The 23,089-nt window shown below is 43.0% G+C and overlaps 1 long non-coding RNA gene across 1 annotated transcript in view; it reads left to right on the forward strand.

The window, feature by feature from the left end:
• Window positions 1–11,943, forward strand: part of LOC106992551 (uncharacterized) — a 134,125-nt gene extending 122,182 nt beyond the window's left edge. Inside the window, exon 9 of the long non-coding RNA XR_013401963.1 lies at window positions 11,817–11,943. This is a non-coding gene — a long non-coding RNA (uncharacterized LOC106992551). The remainder of the gene's footprint in view (window positions 1–11,816) is intronic.
• Window positions 11,944–23,089: the final 11,146 nt, after the last annotated feature.

The raw sequence follows: 23,089 nt of genomic DNA on the forward strand, positions 1-23,089 counted from the left end.
GGAATCTTGTGAGCTGGGATTAAGTGGGAGGAGAGGTAGGTAGAGGGCAGTGTATATAGGACTTTGAAGGCTTCAATAAGAAATGTGGATTTTCACTGTGCTGGGAATAGTGGGAGGCTTTTGAGAATGAGAGTGACATAATCTGATTCACATTTGTAGAAGGTCTTTCTAGATATTTCTAGTTTTGAGAATAGACTGTATAGGGCAAGAATGGAAGCAGTTCCATCAGGAGCAGTTCTGGTAGTCAAGGAAGAGGTGACGGTGGTTTGGGACCAGAATGTGAAGGTGGAGGTTGTGAAAAATAGCTGGACTCAGGAGGCGTTTGGAAGGTAAGAGCTGGCAGAATTGGTTGATGTACTAAGGTGTGAGGAACAGAGGTGAATAAAGAGCGACCCTTCCACACTTTAGCATGCCTTGGAGGTTCATTTACTGAGATCATGAAAGGCTAGTGGAGGAGAGGGTTCAGCACTCACTAAATGTTTATTGAACAAATGAGTGTATCAGACAATTAATGATGTTCCAGACTTGGGGTGATGAGGATGATCAATTGTTTATGTCTTCACTATTATGAGATCATAAGAGTATATAATAGTCTGGAGTCATTCTAGATCATAGTAGAGTTTATCTAGAGTTTCAGGGGTTAAGAGTTGGGAGGATCATCTGAGCCTGAGGAGTTGGAGGCTACAGTGAGCCACACCTGGGCGGATATATGTAATTTAATTTTTTTTTTTACTTTGAAAATATAAGGCCAGGTGCAGTGGCTCATGCCTATTATCTCAACACTTTGGGAGGCTGAGGTGGGTGGATCACTAGAGGTTAGGAGTTTGAGGGTAGTCTGGCCAACATGGTGAAAACCCGTCTCTACTAAAAATACAAAATTCAAAAACTAGCTGGGCATGGCAGCGGATGCCTGTAATCCCAGCTACTCGGGAGGCTGAAGGCAGGAGAATTGCTTGAACTTGGGAAGTGGAGATTGCAGTAAGCCAAGTTCGCAACACTACATTCCAGCCTGGGCAATAGAGTGAGACTCAGTCTCAAAAAAAAAAAAAAAAAGAAAAATGTAAATCTATAAAACAGTTGCCAATAATAGTATGATGAACTCTCATACAGTCTTCGTCTCACTTATCTAATTGTTAGCATTCTGCAGTATTTGTTCTACCACCATCCCTTTATATCTATGCATAATAAAATACATACACACATATTGTTATTATTACTACTACTAGTGTTGTTGAACTATTTTTTTTGTTTGTTTGTTTGAGACGGAGTCTCGCTGTGTCGCCCAGGCTGGAGTGCAGTGGCCGGATCTCAGCTCACTGTAAGCTCTGCCTCCCGGGTTTTTACGCCATTCTCCTGCCTCAGCCTCCCGAGTAGCCGGGACTACAGGCGCCCGCCACCTCGCCCGGCTAGTTTTTTGTATTTTTTAGTAGAGACGGGGTTTCACTGTGTTAGCCAGGATGGTCTCGAACTCCTGACCTCGTGATCCGCCCGTCTCGGCCTCCCAAAGTGCTGGGATTACAGGCTTGAGCCACCGCGCCCGGCCGTGTTGTTGAACTATTGATGAGAAAGTTGCAGATACCATAACCCTTTCCTGATGAGTCTCCTGGGAACAAGGATATTATCTTTTTTTTTTTTTTTTTTTTTTTTTTTTTTTTTTTTTTGAGACGGAGTCTCGCTCTGTCGCCAAGGATATTATCTTATTTAACCACAGAACACTGATCAAATTCAGTATATTTAGCTTGGATACCATATTATCATCTAATGCACAGGCTCCATATTCAAATTCCAGCAATTGCTTCTATAATATTCCTTTTAAAAAACATTTTAAAATTTACTTTAATTGATATTTATTTTAATTATCATGTACATGTTGTCTTGAAATATGTATATATTGTAGAAGGGCTAAATTGAGCTAATTAACGTATGTATTACTTTGCATTCTTATTTTTTGTGATGAAAACACTTAAAATCTACTCTCAGCAATTTTTTTTTTTTTTTGAGGTGGAGTCTCATTCTGTCACCCAGGCTGGTGTGCAGTGATGCCAACTTGGCTCACTGCACTCTCCACCTACCGGGTTCAAGCCATTCTCCTGCCTCAGCCTCCTGAGTAGCTGGGACTACATGTGCCCGCCACCACGCCTGGCTAATCTTTTTGCATTTTTAGTAGAGACTGGGTTTCACCGTGTTAGCCAGGATGGTCTTGATCTCCTGATGTCATGATCTGCCTGCCTTGGTCTCCCAAAGTGCTGGGATTACAGGTGTGAGCCACTGAGCCCAGCCTACTCTCAGAAATTTTTAATAACATAATACAGTGTTATTATCTCTAGTCACCATGTTGTACAGTAGATCACTTGAACTTATTCATACTATCTAACTGAAATTTTGTGTTTTTTGATCGGCATCTCCCCAACCCTTCCTCCCCCCAGCACCGGGTAACCACCATTCTCTTCTCTGGTTCTTTAAGTTCAACTCTTTTAGATTTCACATGTAAGTGGGATCATATGGCATTTGTCTTTCTGTGCCTGACTTTTTTCACTTAGTATAATGTCTCCCAGAATCATCCACGTTGTCACAAATGACAGATTTTTTCCGAAGGCTGAATAGTATTCTATTGTATATACCTACCACATTGTCTAACGCATTCATCTATTGATGGACACAGGTTGATTCTATAACTTGGCTACTGTGAATAATGCTGCAATGAACATGGGAACACAGAATATGTATTAGACATAAAGTTGGCCCTCCACATCCATGGATTCAACCAACCATAAATAAAAAATGTTCAGAAAACAAAACAATAAAAATAGCAATACAATAAAAATAAAAAGACAATAAAAATAAAAAGGCAATACAGTATAACAACTATTTACGTAGCTTTTACACTGTATTAGGTGTTGACATGGTTTCGCTCTGTGTCCCTACCCAAATCTCATCTTGAATTGTACTCCCCATAACCCCCACATGTCAAGGGAGTGACCTGGTGGGAGGTGATTGGATCATGGTGGCAGTTTCCCCCATGCTGTTCCTGTGATGGTGAGTGAGTTCTCATGACAGCTGATGATTTTACAAGCATCTAGCACTTCCCCTGCTTGCACTTCTTTCTCTCCTGCCGCCCTGGGAGGAAGGTGCCTGGTTCGCCTTCTGTCATGATTGTGAATTTCCTGAGGCCTCCCCAGCCATGTGAAACTGTGAATCAATTAAACCTCTTTCCTTTATAAATTACCCAGTCTCAGGAAAGTTCTTTATAGCAGTATGAGAACAGATTTATACAGGTATTAGAAGTGATCTAGAGATGACTTACAGGTATATGCAAATACTATTCCATTTTATATCAGAGACTGAGTATCTGCTAATTTTGTTATCCTCAGGGGTGCCTGGAGCCAATCCCCCGAGGACACCAAGGGACAACTGTACTGATTTAATTTCCTTTGGATATATATCCAGTAGTGAGCTTGTCAGATTATATGGTAGTTCTATTTTTAATTTTTAAAGAAACCTCAATACTGTTTTCCATAATTGGCCGTATTAATTTCCATTTCCACCAACAGTGGGCAAGGGTTTCCTTTTTTTCTGCATCCTCTCTACCACTGTTAACTTTTGTCTTTTTCATAACAACCATTCTAGTAGGTGTGAGATAGTATCTCATTGTGGTTTTAATTTGCATTTCTGTAATGATTAATGACGTTGAACATTTAAAAAAATATACCTGCTGAGCATTTGTGTTTCCTCGTTTGAGAAACGCCAATTCAGGCGTTTTGCCCATTTTTTATTTATTTATTTTTTATTTTATTTTATTTTATTTTTTTAATATTTTTTGAGTCTTGCTTTGTTACCCAGGCTGGAGTGCAGTGGCATAATCTTGGCTCACTGCAACCTCTGCCTCCCAGGTTCAAGCAATTCTCCTGCCTCAGCCTCCTGAGTAGCTGGGATTATAGGCACCCGCCACCACGCCTGGCTAATTTTTGTATTTTTAGTAGAGATGGGGTTTTGCCATGTTGGCCAGGCTGGTCTCAAACTCCTGACCTCAGATGATCCACTCGCCTCAGCCTCCCAAAGTGTTGGGATTATAGGTGTGACCTACTGGGCTCAGCCTGCTCATTTTTTAATTAGGTTGCTTGTTTTTTCACTATTGAGTTGCTTGAATTCATTATATATTTTGCGTATTAGCCCCTTCATAAATAAATGGTTTACAAATATTTTCTCCCATTCCACAGGTTGTCTCTTCACTCTGTTCATCATTTCCTTGGTGTGCAGAAGCTTTTAGTTTGATATAATCCTATTTGTCTATTTTTGCTTTTGTTGCCTGTGCTTTTGGGTTTGTATCCAAAAAAAAACATTGCCCAGAGAACTGTCAGGGAGCGCTCCCCCTGTTTTTTGTTTGTTTGTTTGTTTGTTTTGTTATTTTGAGGCAAGGTCTCACTCTGTCGCCCAAGCTGGAATGCAGTGATGCATTATAGTTTACTACAGCCTTGAACTCCTGGGCTCAAGGGATTCTCTCACCTCAGCCTCCTGAGTAGCTAGGACCACAGACATGTGCCACCGCACCCAGCTAATGTCTTTATTTTTTGGAGGTCCATCTCCTGGCCTGAAGCGATCCTCCTGCTTCCACCTCCCAAAGTGCTGGGATTACAAGTGTAAGCTACCATGCCTGGTTCCCCTCCTCTCTATTTTTTTCTAATAGTTTTATAGTTTCAGATCTTACATTTTAGTCTTTAATCCATTTTGAGTTGATTTTTTAATATGACGTGAGAGATAAGGGTCTCATTTCATTCTGTATGTAGATATTGAGTTGTCCCAACATCATTTATTGGAGATTCTCCTTTCCTCATTGTGTGTTCCTGGCATCTTTGTTGAAAATCAATTAACTATAAATGAGTGGATTTATTTCTGGGCTCTCTATTCTGTTCCATTGGTCTGTGCATCCAGTTTTCGTTTGTTTGTTTGTTTGTTTTGCCAGTACCATACCATTTTCATTACTGTATCTTTGTAGTATATTTTGAAACCAGATAGTATGATGCCTCCAGCTTTGTTCTTTTTGTTCAACATTGCTTTGGCTATTTGGGGTATTTTGTGGTTACATATGAATTTTAGGACTTCTTTCTATTTCTGTGAAGAATATTATTGGAATTTTGATGGGAATTGCATTGAATATGTAGATGTTTAGTAGCATGGAGATTTTAACTATATTCTCCTAATGCATGAACACAGGATGTATTTCCATTTATTTGTGTCTTCTTCAGTTATTTATTTTTCTTTTTTAGACAGGGTCTCCCTCTGTTGCCCAGGCTGGAATGCAGTGACATGATCTCAGCTCACTGCAACCTCTGCCTCCCAGGCACAAGCCATCCTCCCACCTCAGCCTCCCAAGTAGCTGGGACTACAGGCACATGCCACCATGCCTGGCTAATTTTTGTATTTTTTGTAGAGATGGGGGTTGTGATCTTGCCCAGGCTGTTCTCAAATTCTTGAGCTCAAGCAATCCTCCTGCCTCAGCCTCTCAAAGTGCTGGGATTACAGGCATGAGACACTGTGCCCGGCCTCTTCAGTTACTTTATGTTTTATTATTTTCAGTACTCATCCTTATACATTAATATTGGCTTACGTATTTCTGTTGCAGTTTTGAGATGTTTATATTGACCTCAAGCATTTCATTTTTAAGTGAGGATTCCTGGCAGGTGGAACCATCCAGGGAAACTTGGGTTTACTGCACAATACATCTGTGAATAATGTATTTACATTCATTGACCAAGGTATCTCAGCATTGGCACTATTGACATTTTCAGCCAGATAATTCTTTGTCATGGGGACTGTCCTGTATATTACTGTAGGAGGTTTAGCAGCATCCCTTGCCTCTATCCACTCGATGCCAGTAGCATTTTACCCACTGTGGCAATCAAAAACTTTTTTTTTTTTTTTTTTGAGACGGAGTCTCGCTCTGTCGCCCAGGCTGGAGTGCAATGGCCGCATCTCAGCTCACTGCAAGCTCTGCCTCCCGGGTTCACGCCATTCTCCTGCCTCAGCCTCCCGAGTAGCTGGGACTACAGGCGCCCGCCACCTCACCCGGCTAGTTTTTTGTATTTTTTAGTAGAGACGGGGTTTCACCGTATTAGCCAGGCTGGTCTCGATCTCCTGACCTTGTGATCCGCCCGTTTCGGCCTCCCAAAGTGCTGGGATTACAGGCTTGAGCCACCGCGCCCGGCCTCAAAAACTTTATACAGAAACTGCCAGATGTCTTTTGAGGGGTAAAATCAACCAATCAAGAGCCACTGCATTGAGACTGAGTTCAATAACAAAGAGGTATTCTGATTTACTTATTATTGCATGACAAGTACCATGTCAGGCACAGAGTAGGTGTATGATAAAGAGCTAATCAACCAACCCACTAGATATCTGCTAACTTGTTCAGTATCCCTACTATGTTAGTATTGAATTGTATCAACTATAAGTTTTCCCAGGGGTTGAACAAGGAAGGGTTGAGTTAGCTTCATGGAATCTTATGATGAAACTGCATTTCCGTCAAAGTTCAAAGCCCTAGTTGACTAATTATATAGCATAAATAGGTAAATCCAGCATGGTATGCTGTTAGTTTTAGAAGGTTTCTTCAGTTATGTAAGAAAAAAGGCCAGGCGCAATGGCTCACACCTGTAATCCCAGCACTTTGGGAGGCTGAGGCAGGCAGATCACGAGGTCAGGAGTTTGAGACCAGCCTGGCCAACACAGTGAAATCCCGTCTCTACTAAAAATACTAAAATTATCCGGGCGTGGTGACATGTGCCTGTAGTCCCAGCTACTTGTGAGGCTGAGGCAGGAGAATCGCTTGATCCCGGGAGGCAGAGGTTGTGGTGAGCTGAGATCACACCACTGCACTCCAGCCTGGGCGACAGAGAGACTCTATCTCAAAAAAAAAAAAAAGAAAAAAAAAAAAAGAAAAAAAAGAAAAAAGATCACTGACGGTTTAAGTCTGGCAGGGAAGCTGATGGGATGAAGGCAATTGATTCACCACACTGGGAAAGTCTGTGTGTATTATGCAGGGGTATGGTTTTGAAGCTTCCAGGTAAGTTATCCACTTGGACTGTGAGGCAGGTTGAAGGTTCATTCATGCTGAACTATCAGAGGCCCTCCTTATCTTAGCTGCAACAAATGCACAATGTGAAAAGCAATCTTTTTTTTTTTTGAGACAGTCTCACTCTGTCACCCAGGCTGGAGTGCAATATCATGATCTCGGCTCACTGGAGCTTCTGCCTTCTGGGTTCAAGCGATTCTTGTGCCTCAGCCTCCCAAGTAGCTGGAATTACAGGCGTGTGCCACCACTCCTGACTGATTTTTATATTTTCAGTAGAGACAGGATTTCACCATGTTGGCCAGGCTGGTCTCGAACTCCTGACCTCAAGTGATCCACCTGCCTCAGCTTCCCAAAGTGTTAGGACTACAGTCGTGAGCCACTGCACCCAGCCAAAGCAATCTTTTAACTTATATTTGTCAGACAAGAGAGGCATGGAAAAATTGTGTGTAAAATCATCACATTAAAAATACTATCTTGAGGCCGGGTGTGGTGGCTCATGCTTGTAATCCTAGCACTTTGGGAGGCTGAGGCAGGTGGATCACGAGGTCAAGAGTTCGAGACCAGCCTGGCCAATATGGTGAAACCCTGTCTCCACTAAAAATACAAAAATTATCTGGGTGTGGTAGTGCGCGCCTGTAGTCCCAGCTACTTGGGAGGCTGAGGCAGAAGAATCACTTGAACCCAGGAGGCAGAGTTTGCAGTGAGCCAAGATCGCCACTACACTCCAACCTGGGCTACAGAGCGAAACTCCATCTCAAAAACAAACAAACAAACAAAAATACTATCTTGATCTGGTGCGGGAGGTGGGTAGTGAGGAAAGTTGTGCATGTGTGGGGGCAGGAAGTATATGGGAGCTCTGTATTTTCTGTTCAATTTTCTGTAAACCTAAAATTGCTTTTAAAAATAAGATCTATTGCAAAAAATATTATCTAATATTTTGCTAAGATGTTAGTGCTAGGTTTCGTGGACTCTATATTTTTTGAATTTTTCTATTTTGTATTTAACATCCTTCTCTTATACTTAATGACCTCAAAAGTCATACTGTCTCAGTGATAACAGCTGCTCCAAGGAGACATTAATGAGGCAAACTCCTGCAGGGGAGACCTAAAGTTAAGGTCATTCCAAGATGAGTATTTTCTGACAGATTGGGCTGCCTGGTCTTCTTACCACCTATATATTCATGATTTTGAAAGTATCTGTTTTATGTCATAATTGAACCGCAGTTCAAATCCCTTGAAAGCACAATAAAGGGGACTTTGCAAGGTGAAGCAGCACTCTAGGTATTTTAGATTTTGCAAGATTTACCTTTTAAAATGTAGCATAATAGACCGGGCGTGGTGGCTCACGCCGGTAATCCCAGCACTTTGGGAGGCCGAGGAGGGCGGATCACGAGCTCAGGAGATCAAGACCATCCTGGCTAACACGGTGAAACCCCGTTCCTACTAAAAATACAAAAAATTATCTGGGCGTGGTGGCAGGCATCTATAGTCTCAGCTACTTGTGAGGCTGAGGCAGGAGAATGGCGTGAACGTGGGAGGTGGAGCTTTCAGTGATCTGAGACCATTGCACTCCAGCCTGGGCGACCGAGTGAGACTCTGTTTCAAAAAAAAAAAAAAAAAAAAATGTGTAGCCTAATAATAACTGCATATGCAGTAGCTTGCTCCTTAAACAAATGAGACCTAGAGATATAAATGTACCTTTTAGGGGGCAAATTAAGGACATTTCCAACAGGATTTATATTCCCCTATCTTCCACAAGGCGATTTTTTGGTGGGTACATCCTATCATTTGTTGGTTCTTGACACATCCCATTTCCCAGCTTGCAGCAGCACTATGTTCTGCTTTGTCACCTGTTCTACTCTTACCCTATGTCTCACCTTCTCCTAATCTGGAACCAGTAGTTTTATCTCTGATATTCTCTAGTGGCCATTATAGATAACACACAGAATAGAATTTGATAACACTATTCTGCTTTTATTGTTCGGTTTCCACATTTCTGCATCCTCAACCAGTTTTTTTTTTTTTTTTTTTTTTTTTTTTTGGAGATGGAGTCTTGCTCTGCCATCAGGCTGGAATGCAATGGCATGATCTCAGCTCACTGCAACCTCTGCCTCCTGGGTTCAAGCGATTCTCCTGCCTCAGCCTCCCGAGTAGCTGGAACTACAGGTGTGCCCCACCATGCCCAGCTAATTTTTGTATTTTTAGTAGAGACAGGGTCTCACCATGTTGGCCAGGATGGTCTTGATCTCTTGACCTCGTGACCCACCCGCCCATCCTCCCAAAGTGCTGGGATTACAGGTGTGAGCCACTGCACCTGGCATTTTTTTTTTTTTAATGGAGTTTTTGCTCTTATTGTCCAGGCTGGAGTATAACAGTGCAATCTCAGCTCACTGAAACCTCTGCCTCCCGGGTTCAAGAGATTCTCCTGCCTCAGCCTCCCAAATAGCTGGGATTCCAGGTGTGTGTCACAACACCTGGCAAATTTTGTATTTTCAGTAAAGACTGGGTTTCACCATGTTGGTCAGGCTGGTCTTGAACTCCTGACCTCAAGTGATCCACTAGCCTCAGCCTCTCAAAGTGCAGGGATTATAGGCGTGAGCCACTGTACCCGGCCTCAACCAGTTTTATTCTTTCAACAATATGTGCATGTTCCAAGTACTCTTTACAGCACTAAAGATACACAGATAGGGAAGATTTAATAATCTTTGTGTCAATCCCATGTCCAATTCATCAGCAAGTTCTATTTTCAAAGCTTCTCTCTCTCTCTTTTTTTTTTTTTTTTTTTTTTTTTTGAGACAAGGTCTCACTCTGTTGCCCAGGCTGGAATGCAGTGGCATGATCATGGCTCGCTGCAGCCTCAACCTCCTGGGCTCAGATGATCTCCCAACTTCAGCCTCCTAAGTAGCTAGGACTACAGGTGCATGTCAACATGCTCAGCTAATTTTTGGTAGAGACAGGGTTTTGCCATGTTACCCAGGCTTGTCTGGAACTCCTACGCTAGAGCAATTCTCTCGCCTTGACCTCCCGAATTGCTGGAATTACAGGCCTGAGTCACTGTGCCTGGCCCAAAATTTATCTTAAATTTGTCAATTTCTCTACATACCCATGACTGTCTCTCAAGTCCAAGACAACAGCATTTCTCTCTAGACTCCCACAATAACCTTATGTCCCCATCACCCATCTACTTTCTATTCATTCTCCATCTGGCAGGCAGAGTAATTTTTTAAAAAATCACCTAGAATATTGTCAATGTCTTAAGACCTATCAGTGGTCCCTATTCCACTAACAATGCATTCAGACTTTTTACCAAGATCCTCAGGACTCTGCTTATAGGCTGCTGCCCACCTCTCCAGTCCCATCTCCTACCTCTCCTTGCCCACCAAGGATTTAGCCACACCTGGTCTTCTTTCTGAAGTTCACCCGTTGTTTCCTCTGCCAAGATTGCTCTCCCCACAGCTGTTCACATTATTGGCTTGATCTCAGTCTTCAGAACAAAAGCCATCTCCTTAGGGAGACCTTTCCTAAGAAATCATTGAAAACTGACCTCTCCTGGTCAACTCTCCATGTTAATTTCTTTCAGAGTATTTGTCACAATCTGCATTTACTTATTTATGATTTTTTTTTTTTTTTTTTTTTTTTTTTGAGACAGTCTCGCTCTCTCACCCGGGCTGGAGTGCAGTTACACGATCTTGGCTCACTGCAACCTCTGCCTCCTGGGTTCAAGTGATTCTCCCACCTCAGCCTCCTGAGTAGTAGCTGGGACTACAGGCAGGCATTATCACACCTGGCTAATTTTTGTATTTTTAGTAGAGACGGTGTTTCACCATGTTGGCCATGCTGGTCTCCAACTTCCGACCTCAGGTGATCCTCCCCCTAGGCCTCCCAAAGTGCTGGGATTACAGGCATGAGCCACTGCACCTGGCCATGTTTTTCAATGTGTTGTCTACCTCCTCCCTCTAAAATATAAGCTCTAGAAAGTCAGAGTCTTAATTGTTTTATTTTGTTTTGTTTTTGAGACAGAGTCTCACTCTGTCACACAGGCTGGAGTGCAGTTGTGCAATCTTGGCTCACTGCAACATCCGCCTCCTGGGTTCAAGCAATTCTCTTGCCTCAGCTTCTTGAGTAGCTGGGATTACAGGTGCATGCCATCATGCCCAGCTACTTTTTGTATTTTTGGTAGAGATGGGGTTTCACCATGTTGGCCAGTTTGGTCTTGAACTCCCAACCTCAGGTGATCCACCTGCCTCGGCCTCCCAAAGTACTGGGATTACAGGCATGAGCCACCATGCCCGGCCTGTTTTGTTTTTTTGTTAGATAATCAGTGCCTTGAAGTTAAGGCCATTCTAAGATAGACTAGTACCTTCAGTGGAACATGACACACAGAGGACACTCAAACATTTGTAGAGTCAATGAATATATCCTCCATATTGTCTAGTAAAATGCTTGCTGGTCATAGAAGAAAGCACCAATAAATATGTTTTGATTAGTTGCCATATAAGGGCCCATGATGGAAAACAATACCTTTCAGACTTATGATATGTTTTGAGTTCTACAATATGTTTTAAGTTCTATAAAATTTTGCTCTTCAGAGTTACTAGGAATTACAGTGTTATAAGCTTATAGTATAATATTTTTAAGGTGGTAAATAATTTATCTACACATATTTGCACAAACCTGTATTGCAACACTTTCTTAAAAGTGTCCTGTGCATAAGACGGCACTTTAATTTGTTTTTTTTTTTTTTGAGACAGAGCAGAATCTCACGTTGTTGTCCAGGCTGGAGTATGATGGCATGATCTTGGCTCATTGTAACCTCTACCTCCCGGGTTCAAGCAATTCTCCTGCCTCAGCCTCCCGAGCAGCTGAGATTACAGGCAAGTGCCACCATGACCCCTGGCTCTTTTTTTTTTTTTTTGGTATTTTTAGTAGAGACAGGGTTTTGCCATGTTGGCCAAGCTGGTCTTGAACTCCTGCCCTCAAGCGATTTGCCTGCCTCGGCCTCCCCAAATGCTGGGATTACAGGAGGGAGCCACCGTGCTCAGTCTAAATATTTCTTAAAAATATTACATCCATGAATGAGCTTTGCTATTATCCTGTCTTTTTGTGAACTTCAGGAGCAAAAACCAGGCACTTGCAGGTTTGCCTGAAGGAAAGCTTCCAGAGTCATCTTCGGATTTCTCAGGGGATGTAACTTTGGCCACAGAAGCAAGCCCTCTTCAAGAGAATCACTTCCTAGGAAGCACTGTCTCATTTGACTGGGAGTAGGTAGAGAGATGAGATGTGTGTTTCTGGTACCCACCTAACATTTTCAGAAGTAAACTAGACAAATTAAAATGATCAGAAGGCTGCATGGAACACTGCTATTAAGAAATGGAGTCAGTTGTTTGCAAGGTCACCAAGTATAAAATTCTCCTTTTTCTCAGGGTTCCTAGTATTCGTAGGTTGTATTTTTTGATGACCTAATTAATGTTATCAAAGAAGAGAGTGGGGGCTTTTCCATGTCTCCAAACCATAACCCTGCCTCTACCTGACAAATGGCTCTCAAAAGTCAAACGGGTACCAGACAAAGTGAGCTTTTGTGACATGAACTGTAAAGTTCAGACAGCTCATAGGAAGGGCACTATTGAGGGGCCCTCTGCTTGTAATCTGAATTTACTCAGGCTTTCAAATGGTTACAAGTTCATAGCAGCGGCTGCAGCCCTAGCTTCACTGGTTGCACTCCCATCTGCACACACACATAACGCCTGACTTCCAATGATCTCCTATTTTCCCTCCTATTTCTGGATTCCCTAGATGCTCTTCACATGTTCTCACATATAAGCCTTCTTTTAAAAGGTAGTTTATTTATTTATTTATTTTTTGTTGAGACGGAGTCTCGCTCTGTCGCCCAGGCTGGAGTGCAGTGGCCGGATCTCAGCTCACTGCAAGCTCCGCCTCCCGGGTTTACGCCATTCTCCTGCCTCAGCCTCCCAAGTAGCTGGGACTACAGGCGCCCGCCACCTCACCCGGCTAGTTTTTTTTTTTTGTATTTTTTTAGTAGAGACAGGGTTTCACTGTGTTAGCCAGGATGGTCTCCATCTCCTGACCTCGTGAGCCTCCTGTCTCAGCCTCCCAAAGTGCTGGGATTACAGGCTTGAGCCACCGTGCCCGGCCAAAAGGTAGTTTATTTGTATTAAAATTTTTATGAGGTTAAATTAGCATAACATAATATCAACCATTTGAAAGTGAACACTTCAGTGGCATTTAGTACATTCATAATATTGTGCAACCAATACCTCTATCTGGTTCCAAAAGATTTCATCACTGTAAAAGGAAATCCCATACCCGTTAAGCAGTTGTCCTCTTCCAATTCCCTCCCCGTATTCCCTGGAAATCACCAAGTTATGCTACCTATTGTGGATGTTTCATGTAAATAGATCATACAGACTGTGACCTTTTATGTCTAACTTCTTTAACTTAGCATGTTTTCGAGGTACATCCATGTGGTAGCATATAGATGTACTTCATTCCTTTGTGTGGCTGAATGATGTTCCACTGTATTTATGTACCACAATTTGTTTATCCTTTCATCCGCTGATGTACACTTGGGCTGCTTCCACCTTTTGGCTATTGTGCATAATGCTGCCATGAACAGTTTGTACATGTACCAAGGCCTTCTCTTCCTGGATGAAGCCCCTGTATTCTGGGCAACCACAGAGTTACCTCTTGGCATCGTTATTGCCCTCCTGGGTACTCCCACCAGTGACCTCGATGGTACCTCGTGGTTCCAGGTTGTGTGGTTCTCATTTTGTGATTTGGGTTGTATTCTTTCAGAATGCTGTCAGTTTCTTAATTTCTTACAGAATTTTCAAAGGAAGCAGTCCTTTCTTTGTTACTTTCCTCTCTCCACTGGTCTTCAGTGAGCCTGAGACGCAAGGAATGAGACCAACACAATGTTTTACATAGAATTGCTCCTCTTTTCTAAGGACCAAGACTTTCTTACAGGTCACTATTGCTTCCTAGTTCTTTCTTAGGATGAGTCATTTTCCAGCAAAATCTCAGTCTTCCTGTGCCACAGGTGCCGGTTTACCAGCCAATCCCACAGAATTCTTAGACTCAAGCTAGAGTTCCAGCTACACAGGGAAATGAAGGTTCACAATTAAGCCTTCAGTAAATTCACAAATGGGTACATCTTGACTTGAGATAATTTGACTATAACGAATAAATGTCTATTTATGTATTCGGGCATGTTTTTTGGTTGTGGTGGTGATATAGTTTGGATATTTTCTGCTTCAAATCTCATGTTGAAATTTGATCTCCAATGCTGGGGGTGGGGCGTGGTGGGAGGTGACTGCATCATGGGGGCAGATCCCTAGGACCTGCTTGGTGACATGAGAACTGCTTGTTAAAAAGAGGTTTGCCTCCTCTCTCTCTCTTCCTCTCTCTCCCTGTAATATATTGGCTCTCCTTTGCCTTCTGCCGTGAGTAGAAGCTCCCTGAAGCCCTCACCAGTTACAGATGCTGGTACCATGCTTCTTGTACAGCCTGTAGAATTGTGAGCCAAATAAATCTTTTTTGTTTGTTTGTTTTTCTTTGAGATAGGGTCTCACTCTTCATCCAGGCTGGAGGGCAGTGGCACGATCTTGGTTCACTGCAATCTGTGCCCCTGGGCTTCAAATGAGTCTCCCATCTCAGCCTCCTAAGTAGCTGGGACTACAGATGTGTGCCACCATGCTTTGCTAATTTCATATTTTTTGTAGAGACAGGGTTTCACCATGTTGCCCAGGCTGGTCTTGAGCTTCTGAGCTCAAGCGATCTGCCCACCTTGGCCTCCTAAAATGTTGGGATTACAGGTGTGAGCCACCATGCCTGGCCCACCTCTTTTCTTTATAAATTACCCAACCTCAAGTATTCCTTTATAGCAACACAAACAGACTAAGGCAGATAGTTTAAAAATGTCCAGAAACTCACACCAGTAATCCCAGCACTTTGGGAGGCTCAGGTGGGTGGATCATGAGGTCAGGAGCTCGAGACCAGCCTGACCAACATGGTGAAACCCCGTCTCTACCAAAAAAATACAAAAAGTAGTAAGGCGTGGTGGCATGCACCTATAATCCCAGCTACTCAGGAGGCTGAGGTAGGAGAATTGCTTGAACCTGGGAGGTGGAGGTTGCAGTGAGCCAAGATTGTGCCATTGCACTCCAGCATGGGCGGCAGAGCAAGACTCAGTTTCAAAAAAAGGAAAAGAAAAAAAAAAAGCCAGAAACTTGACATTGTTTGCTACAAAAAGTGGAGCCTCATTTTTCTCCTGTTGTATATGGGCCATTCTCAGTGACTTTCTTCTAATGAATAGAATATGATGTTGTAACTTTTAAGGCTAGATCATAAAGGACACTGTGGCTTCTTTCTTGCTCTCCTTCTTATACTTCTTGCTCTGGGAAAAGCCAGGAAACCACTATGTGATGGAGATACTCAAAAAGCCTACGGAAGGGCCAGGCACAGTTCTTCATGCCTGTAATCCCAGTGCTTTGGGGGACTGAGTTGGGAGGATCACTTGAGGCCAGGAGTTTGAAACCAGCCTGGGTAACATAGCAAGACTTCCATCTCTAACACACACATACACACACACACACACACACAACCAACTCAGCCAGGCATGGCAGTGTGTGTGCCTGTAGTCCCAACTACTTGGAAGGCTGAGGTGGGAGGATCACTTGAATCCAGGAGCTCGAAGCTACAATGAGCTATGATTGCACCACTGCATTCCAGCTTGGGCAACAGAGTGAGACCTTGTCTCAAAAAAAAAAAAAGAAAAAAAAAAAGAAAAAAGAAAAAAAAAAAAAGGTCTGTGGAGAATCCCAAATGGTGAGGAAATAAGACCTTGTGCCAACAATCAGCAAGGAACTGAGGCCTTCTGCTGACAGCCATGTAAGTAAGGCATCTTAGAATCAGATCCTCCAGCCTCAGTCAAGCCTTCAGATGATAGCAGCTCAGGCAACATCTTGACTGAAACCTCATAAAGAGACTCTGGGCCAGAACCACTGAGCTACACCCTGAATTCCTGGCTCACATACATTGTAAAATAATTTTTTAAGCTGTTAACTTTCAGAGTGATTTGTTATACAGAAAGATATAATATTTGTTTCTTGAATGAGCTGGACTTTGTAGGGCACAAACAGAAAATAATGTTATTCTTTATTACTTTTTCTCCTATAAGCTTGTTTGCTCTATTTGTTCTTTGCTGTCCCAGGATGAAACAGTAGGAATTTGCTTAACTTTTCTGAATAACCTTAGATATTAGAACGTCCATTTTAGTCTAAAAGTTATAACTTCTAACTCCTATTCAATTTAAGCTACTCTCCTCTGCCAGCCAAGGCCTATTTCAGGCCTAAAAGCCTGTAGTTGGGAAGAAAACTTGGCTCACCTCTTTATTTCACTTCTTGCTCTGTTACTTTTCCCCCACTCACAAGGCTGTCTCTGATGCTTCCATGGATAGGAGTCAGAGTAGAGAAAGGCCAGGTAAGCATCAGAAAAGGTCTTAATTGACTGCTTTGGCTGTAATCTGGGTTTTGTGCCTTCTGGAAATGGTACAGTGGTATGTGGGAATTGGCCTGTACTGACTCACAAGAGCTGACAGTTAAATGAGTTAAATCAGCTTTGCAAGGAGTTGTTAAATCCAGCCATCATTATAATTAAAAGGCAAGGCCAGGCCTGGTGGCTCACTCCTGTAATCCCAGAACTTTGTGAGGTGGGTGGATCACTTGCACCCAGGAGTTTGAGACTAGCCTGGGCAATATGGCCAAACTCGGTCTCTATGAAAAATATTAATATAAAAATTAGCCAGGTGTGGTGGCACATGCCTGTAGTCCCAGCTACTCAGGAGGCTAAGGTGGGAGGATTGCTTGAGTCCAGGGGACAGAGGTTTCAAGAGCTGAGATTGTACCACTGCACTCCAGCCTGGGTGACAGAGTGAGATCCTGTCTCAAACAAAAAACAAAAAACAAAAAACATCAAAAAAATAAAAATAAAAAAACAAAAACAAAAACAACAATGAAATTACATATAAACTTATAATTAAATAAATATATTCAATTCAAAGGTAATAAATACTCATTACCTCCAAATTGTTTAACTACATTTACGATTACCTATGCTCTTATCTTGAGTTAATTTAATTGTAGCTGCAGAGTGGAAATACTCTATATAATTATGTCCTATTGTGCATCTTTTGTCAACTCCGTGTTCAGTGACATCACATTAGTAACTTGAAGTTGGCCTTGGTGGGAGTCAAGAACCATGGAATCATAACACGGGGTCAGAAACACTTCATATATGGGCTGTTTTCCTAGAGATCTGGTTGTGAAATCTGTACCGGAATACCAAATGCAGATTGATGTTCTCAGGAATGCTTCTGCTGGGAAATATGGTATATTCCAAATACAGATCTCTGTTTTCACAGAATGTTTCTGCTGAGAAATATGTTTCCTGGAGTTCACTGCACATGGGTCCTGTCTGGTTCTCCTAGCCATTGAGTCATTCTCTGTTAGGGGTACTGCATCCCTCTAGGCAGCCCTAGTGGACAGAATTCCTCATGTCATAAGAAACCCATTATGGCTCTTTCCTATAAGATCCACTTCTGGCCCATGAGAAATTAATCTTCATTTGCCCTGCCTGAAGTACAGGCCGTTTCCATCCAAGTTCCATTTTCTTACCCGGCTGTCAGAGTAGCAAGCCTCCTGTAGCCTCTAGCTATAGCCTCACCCCAAGACTTGGGCACCAGTGTTCCTTAAACTTGAGAGAATATATGCCAAGATCTTTGTATGCTCTCTCGACGTGCCCACCTCTTGCTTTGCTTGGCTTGAGAAGGGAAGAAGCATACCACCCAAATCCCTGTGGGGATATTGATAGGGATATTCAGATCATGTGATAACTCTTCAAGTAAATTCATACTTACCCATCTCTTCAACTCTTCTTATGGATTCTTAGTCTGCATATACAGGCTGGATATGCGTGGTGTGCTGATGGTAAAGCTGGCTAAGACACACTTTTTGTAAGTCCCACATAGATAGTCTAATACCTCACGTTACAATTTGACTATCTTTGCCTACTATTTTTTTTCTGTGCTTTCATTATTAAGCAAACAGGCTTGGTGCCTGATGCACATGGAAACCAATAACCATGACACTGGCTTTTGAGAAAAGAAAGGCTTTATTGCATACTGGCCAGTAAGGAGATAAGAGTCAAGTTCAAATTCATCTCCCTGATTTGGAGTTTGGGGCAAGTTTACAGGCTCAGAGGGCAAGGGAAAGGATTTAGAAATGTTGGCTTGGCAGGGTCTGATTTGAAGGCTTCAAATTTGACCATTTACCAAATTATGGCATTCAGGTTCAGGTCATGTCCCAGTCTTGTTGGTCTGAGGAGAGAAATTGTTGGTTCCAGGTATTGTTGAGGTCAAAGCTTTTTCTACTGTGCATGCCCAGGCAACATGACCTTTAGTTTTTGGCTCTGTTATACCTACAAGGTAACTCAACATTTTATTATCAACAGAGTAGACCTAGTTTGGGCTGGTCCTGCCACTATACTTTGAGGGACTCTGTTCAAAGCAGAAGAAAAGAAAAGTCATATCTAATAACATGTGACACATATCATGGCCTCAGTCTTTTTTTTTTCCAAATCTTTTTCCTTGGGGCTTAAGGCAATCTGGGATGTTCACTGGTCACAGGGGTTGGGGAAGGGTCCCAGGGACTATGAGGCTTAGGCTGAGTTGTTCACTTAGTGACAAGGAGCAGATAGGCATTTAAGTGCTGGTGCAAAACTTCCCCTTTACCCTCTGAAGGTTCACTGAAAAATCAACTCACGAAAGACAGGTCAATAGGTGAAATGGCATACAAATGTATTAACATGCACCAACCTGCCTGCCATTTGAGTGGCCTATGCCAGCAGACTACAACATGGTAATGTAAAGAATCACAGAGTGATTACCCCAAGCAGAAAATGGGACACAAAAGCTTATAAAACCTCTTAAGGTTACAGAAAGAATGGAGGGTTTGATTGTGGCAAAACAGGTTTTGGTGGCAAAATAGGTTATAGATGGGGAAGAAGAGGACTGGCTAGAAAAGATGGTCTTGTTATGTAGAGGAAATCTCACAGATAGCAGCCCTCAGAGAGAATAGATGGTAAATGTTTCTTGCAGATTTTTAGAGGTATCAGATTCTCAGTTAATCTTCCTTAGATCTGGACAAGAGAGGGCCTCAGAGAAAGCCTGGCTATATCAATGCAGATTTTCTCTACAGATGCAACTCTCCCCAAGAAAAAGACAGCTTTTCAGCTGTTCTCATATTTCCAGATCTTCTGAATAGCCATCTTGAAATATGTTAAATAATTCTGTTTCAGGGTGAAATATTTTGGTTTCACTCAATGCAAATTACAAGAAAGAGCCAAGATTGTACTGGATGAGTGGTATCAGGTATCAGGAGCAGAGTACAAGCCAAAAGATATTGTTCAGATTTGTGTCTCCACCTACATCTCATGTCAAATTGTGATCTTCAGTTGGACAGTGGCCTGGTAGGAGGTGACTGAATCATAGGGGTGGATTTCCCCCTTGTTCTTCTCATAGTAGTCAGTGAGCTGTCACGAGATCTGGTTGTTTAAAAGTGTGTAGTACCTACTAGAAGTTCTCCCTCCTACTCCAGCAATGTAAGACATGCCTGCTTTCCCTTTGTCTTCCACCATAATTGAAAGTTTCCTGAAGCCTCCCCAGCCATGTTATCTGGACAGCCTGTGGAACTGTGAGTCAATGCAACATTTTTTTCTTTATAAGTTACCCAGTCTCAGTAGTTCTTTATAGCAATGCGAGAATGGACTAATACAGAAAATTGGTACTGAGGAATGAGGCATTGCTATAAAGATACCTAAAAATGTGGAAGTGACTTTGGAACTGGGTAATAGGCAGAGTTTGGAACTGGGTAATGGGCAGACGTTGAAAGAGTTTGGAGGGCACAGAGGAAGACAGGAAGATGAGAAAAAGTTTGGAACTTCCTAAAACTTGTTAAATTCTTGTGACCAAAATGCTGAGTGTGATATGGACGATGAAGTCCAGGCTGAGGTGGTCTCAGATGGAGATGAGGAACTTACTAGGAACTGGAGCAAAGATCACTTTTGTTATGCACTAGCAAAGAGGTTGGAAGCATTGTGCCCCTGCCCTGGAGATCTGTGAAACTTTGAACTTGAGAGAGATATTAGAGTAACTGGCTGAACAAATTTCTAAGCAGCAAAATGTTCAAGACATGACCTGGCTGCCTCTCACAGCCTATGCTTATATTCATGAGCAAAGAAATGACCTAAAGTATGGAAAATTTGCACCCCAGTCTTGTGGTAGAAAAGAAAAAACGATTTTCTGAAGAGGAATTCAAGCTGGTTGCAGAAATTTGCATAAGTAAAGAGGAGCCTAATGTTAATAGCCAAGACAATGGGGGAAATGCCTTGAAGGCATTTCAGAGACCTTCATGGCAGCCTCTCTCATTACAGGCCTGGAGGCCTAGGAGGGAAAAATGGTTTTACAGTCTGGGTCCAGGGCCCCACTGCCCTGAGCAACCTCAGGACACTGCTCCCTGCATCCCAGCCGCTCCGGCTTCAGCTGTGGCTGAAAGGGCCCCAGATACATCTCAGGCCACTGCTCCAGAAGGTGCAAGTCACAAGCCTTGGTGGCTTCCATATAATGTTAAGCCTGCAGGTGCACAGAGGGCAAGAGTTGAGGCTTGGAAGCCTCTGCCTAGATTTCAGAGGATGCATGGAAATGCCTGGGTGTTCAGGCAGAAGTCTGCTGTGGGTGCAAAGACCTCACGGAGAACCTCTACTATGGCAGTGCAGAGGGGAAACATGGGCTTGGAGTCCCCACATAGAGTCCAAGTGGAGCCATCTTCCAGAACCCAGAATGGATCCATCGACAGCTTGCATCATGCACATGGAAAAGCTGCAGGCACTCAATGCTAGCCCATGAGAGCAGCCGAGGGAGCTGTACCCTGCAGAGCCATAGGGGCAGAGATGCCTAAGGCCTTGGGAGCTCACCCCTTGCATCAGTGTGTCCTCAATGTGAGACATGAATTCAAAGGAGATTATTTTGGAGCTTTAATATTTAAGGACTGCCCTGCTGGCTTTCAGACTTGCATAGGGCGTATAGCCCCTTTATTTTAGCTGGTTTTTCCCTTTTGGAATGAGTTTATTTACCCAATGCCTGTACTCTCATTGTATCTTGGAAGTAATTAACTTGCTTTTTATTTTATAGGTTCATAGGCAGAAGGGACTTGCCTTTTCTCAGATAAGATTTTGGACTGTGGACTTTTGAGTTAATGCTGAAATGAGTTAAGACTTGGGGAACTATGTGAGAAGAACATGAGATTTGGGAGGGGCCAGGAGTGAATGATATGGTCTGGATTTGTGTCCTTGCCCAAATCTCAGGTGGAATTATAATCCCAGCATTGGAGGAGAGGCTGGGTGGGAGGTGATTGGATCATGGGGGGAGACTGCCCCCTTGCTATTCTTGTGATAGTGTGTGAGTTCTCATGAGATCTGGTTGTTTATTATTTATTTATTTATTTATTTTTGAGACAGGGTCTGGCTCTCTCACCCAGGCTGGAGTGGCACGAGCTGGGCTTACTGCAACCTCTGCCTTACAGGCTCAAGCAATTCTCTCATCTCAGCCTCCCAAGTAGCTGGGTGATATGGTTTCGCTCTGTGTCCCCACCCAAATCTCATCTTGAATTTTATTCCCATAATTCCCACATATTGTGGGGGGCACCTGGTGGGAGATAATTTGAATCATGGGAGTGGTTTTCCCCATACTGCTCTCGTGGTAGTGAATAAATCTCACAGGATCTGATGGTTTTATTGGGGAATTCCACTTTTGCATCCTTCTCATTTTCTCTTGCTGCTACCAGGCAGGAGGTGCGTTTTGCCTCCTGCCATGATTCTGAGGCCTCCCCAGCCATGTGGAACTGTACGTCCAGTTAAATCTCTTTTTCGTCCCAGTCTCAGGTATGTCTTTATCAGCAGCATGAAAACAGACTAATACATTGGGACTACAAGCATGGGCTACCATGGCTGGGTAATTTTTGTATTTTTTGTAGAGACAAGGTTTTGCAATGTTGCCCAGGCTGTTCCCAAACTCCTGAGCTCAAGTGATCTACTTGCCTTGGGCTCCCCAAGTGCTAGGATTATAGGTGTGAGCCACCACGCCTGGCCTCTGGTTGTTTAAAAGTGGGTAGCACCTCCCCCATTGCTCTCTCCCTCCTACTCCAGCCATATAAGATGTGGCTGCTTCCCCTTCAGCTTCCACCAAATTGAAAGTTTTCTGAGGCCTCCCCAGCCATGTTACCTGTACAGCCTGTGAAACTGAGTCACTGAAATCTCTTCTCTTTATAAGTTACCCGGTCTCAGGTAGTTCTTTATAGCAATGTGAAAATGAACTAACACACCAAAGAAGGGAGATGAGGGAACAAGTTAGAAGCTGAGGTCAAGACCACATTGGGAAGTGGGTGTGGCTGTCAATGAGCTCCTCATTACCATGCCCTAGTTGGCTGGCATGGGCCACTCAGCTGGCAGGGGGCTTGGTCAGCTGCTTGAAGGCACAGGGTGGGCATAGACAGTGCCATTTTAAATTGTTCAGCAGCCAATCAGATGGGCCTTTCACTTTCTTTTCCAATTCCCTATCAATTATGCCTTCAACAATAAGATACAATAGGAAGTGATACCCAAGTGAGACCATTTTCAAAATCACCATTGATTTGTTTTGCAGCATGGTACAGAGTACCAAATGATGTAAACCAAAAATAAAATTCCCTGATCAACTGAATCAACCTCTTCTCTTGGCCAAGGACATTCCAAAGTTAACCAGAAAAACTATTTCAGGCCATGATGGGAAGTAAGGGTCAGACATGATTCATTATACCCTCCTCCCCTTGGAATTCAGGCACAGCTGACCAGCATTAACACTAAAATAGAGATCTTAAGACTGATGAAACACACTTTTTGTAGCAATAAGGCACCA

Source organism: Macaca mulatta, chromosome 12 (assembly GCF_049350105.2).
Source record: "Macaca mulatta isolate MMU2019108-1 chromosome 12, T2T-MMU8v2.0, whole genome shotgun sequence".
NCBI classification, from domain to species: domain Eukaryota; kingdom Metazoa; phylum Chordata; class Mammalia; order Primates; family Cercopithecidae; genus Macaca; species Macaca mulatta.